Genomic DNA, 2,765 nt, shown 5'->3' on the forward strand with positions numbered 1-2,765 from the left:
AAGGTGATCTGGTTGGTTAGGAGACTGCGTTCACCTGTGATAACTGAAGGGCACTGATTGGTTAGGAGACTGCATTCACCTGTGATGAGCGAAGGTGATCTGGTTAGAGACTGTGTTCACCTGTGGTGACCTAAGGTGATCTGGTTGGTTAGGAGACTGCGTTAGCAGGTTTCTGCCCTTATTTCCTCAGTCTGAAATGGGGTAGAAAGTCTATTTGGTCTAGTCACCACTGTGACCTAAGAAAATATGAAGGGGGGCCATCAGGTAGTATGGTAGTTAAGGCAGGACTCCCAGAAGGCCGGCCACAGTTTGGGTCCTGGAACTGGTGGCTTACTTTCTTACTTTCTCTCTCTGTCTCTCTGGTGAGTACACATGTCCTATAGCAAATGTGGAGCAACCTTTGTCATGAGGTCTGCCTGTTTCCTCCTCTGTCATCTCCTCCCATCACCTTCTTCCAGTCACACTGGCACAACTGAGTCCCAACCTCGATCCCAGCCTGCAGCTCTGATCCTTTTTACCTCTTCGATGGTAATTACTTTCACTCAGACTTCGCCAAGCGTGGGCTGTGCCAGGAGCCCACCTGCTGTACTTACAAAGGCCCTTGTCATGACGGATTATATGAGCTAGGCAGCGTTCCTGCTGCCTCTTACAGGGTCAGAGAGACAGAGGGTCACAAGCTTGGCCAATAGCATCCAACTCTTCAGGGGAGTGACAGTTTCAACCCTGTTCTTCTGAACCCCAGGGCTTAGGCCACTCATTGCTCTACCCTGCTATGCCTTTTCTAGGCTGCCTCCTTCTGTCCTGTCTCTGCTAAAACATAGTCTGGAAACACCTCGGCTCTCCAGTGCAATGCTTGGCCGACTGAGAAAAACCACAAAGTGGAAAAACAATGAACCCACCAAAGCAAACATCACTAAATTCATGCATTTTACTCCTAGGAGGGGCGCCCATTTAGAACCCGATTTCTCTTTACAAATAACTCCAACAAGCTTCATTACCTGGTTTCCAACTCACAGAATATTAGTCTGGGAATGCTAATAGGACATACCCTGACAACCGGAAGTGAGAGTGCCTAAGAATGAGACAGGAAAACTATGAAATGCAGACCCAGAGATTCCAAGTGACTAGCAGCCTAGACAGCTAGCCCAGTGCAAAGCTGGTGAGCAGGCAGGTGTCTAACAAGCAGTGGAGGGAGAGCCAGCAGGTGTCTGACAAGCGGTGGAGAATGCACGGGCTCTTCAATAAAGGCAGAAATATGCAACACATTTTAGAAAACAACAGAAAAGATCCTCAAGGTTCCTGTAACACCAGTATTCCTTGGGGAGTTCTGAATAACCGAGGTTTGACTGTGAAAGAGAAATGTCAGTGGGCTGGAAGACTAACAAACACCACTACAGAACAGGATTTTAATTTATAAAAGTGAAAACGCAGCCCTGAGGCTTTACTCTGGGCCTGTGGTCACTCTTTATGCTAATGGCCTCAGGCCAGGTCAGCCTTTGTCTAGAGCACTTAACAGAAAGAATCACCTGGATCCTGGCCGTCCATGTGGCAGGCCATGCTAGCTGGTGTGCTTGTGTCATTTCATCTTAACAACCTTACTAGTTAGGGTTTCACATAACCTTCATCTTCTTTTAAAAAAAGATGAGAATATGAAGCCCAGAGAGGTTAAACCACTTGCGTAGGATCCCACAGCAATTCCTGGCTGACTCTGGAGTCCTTATTTGTCCCCACTTGTCCTGCTACCTCAGTAATCCCAAGCTTTACTCTGAGCCCCAGGCTGAGTCTTCCAAGCACAGGCATTGTTACAAAGGGGCCGGGAGCCAGTGAATAGATCTACACCACCCAACGCCCAGTGGGGAAGCAGCACAGAACCTACATCCCATGGAAGCAGGCCTAGGGCTTGCAGAAAGACTGATTGTAAATGAAGACAAGGAACGTGTGCTGGCCTCTTTGGCTGGAAGGCCCAGACAGCTCTCCTAGAGATGCACAGATCATGACAGTAGATGGATAGTTTCCAGATGGCCTGAACAGCTTGGAGGTTGTCCTGGAGCCTTTGGCTTCAGATGGACCTGGAGTAATGACATCCTGCCCCCACCCCCACACTGTGACCTTAGAACTAGCCCTTAACCTCACTTAGCTCTGCCATCTCTAAAGTGAGGGGTTCCTTGTACCTGCCTCACGGGGTGGTGAGGTGACCACAAGACACTCGGCACAGAAGGCTCTCTGCTGTTGATTCCTTTGCCCTCCCTCTGAATAGAACCCAGGTAGCCCCACCTGTCTTTAGGCACCCAGCTCCAAAAAGGCCATCACATACAAAGTGGTGTTTGTTTTTTTTGAGAGACTTTTGCTATAGAGCACATGGCTTGCTGGAGAGACAGAGACAGACAGTGAGAAATCACCTACCCCCCCAGGGGGATGGCCATGCCGCAATTCCTTTCCTCTATTCTCCTCTCAGGATCTTGGGATCTTGGGCATGCATGCACACATACCAGGCGTGTGTTTTAAGTCACCCAGTCCTGGATTCCAACCGCGGTTGACCACGTGAGAGTCCAGCGATGTAACCATTACGCCATCTGCTGGTCTCTACCATATACATTATTCTCTCCCTTCTTTAGATTGAGTACTTATTTTTTTTTTTGAGAGAGATTTTCACTGTAGGGCGCGTGCACTCGTCAGACAGACAGAGAGAGACATAGAGACAGAAAGCGAGAAATCGCCCCCCAGGGGGGATGGTCACGCCGCAATCCCTTCTCCTCCATTCTCCT

The sequence above is a fragment of the Tupaia chinensis genome, unplaced genomic scaffold (assembly GCF_000334495.1).
Source record: "Tupaia chinensis unplaced genomic scaffold, TupChi_1.0 Scaffold000165_2, whole genome shotgun sequence".
Classification (NCBI taxonomy): domain Eukaryota; kingdom Metazoa; phylum Chordata; class Mammalia; order Scandentia; family Tupaiidae; genus Tupaia; species Tupaia belangeri.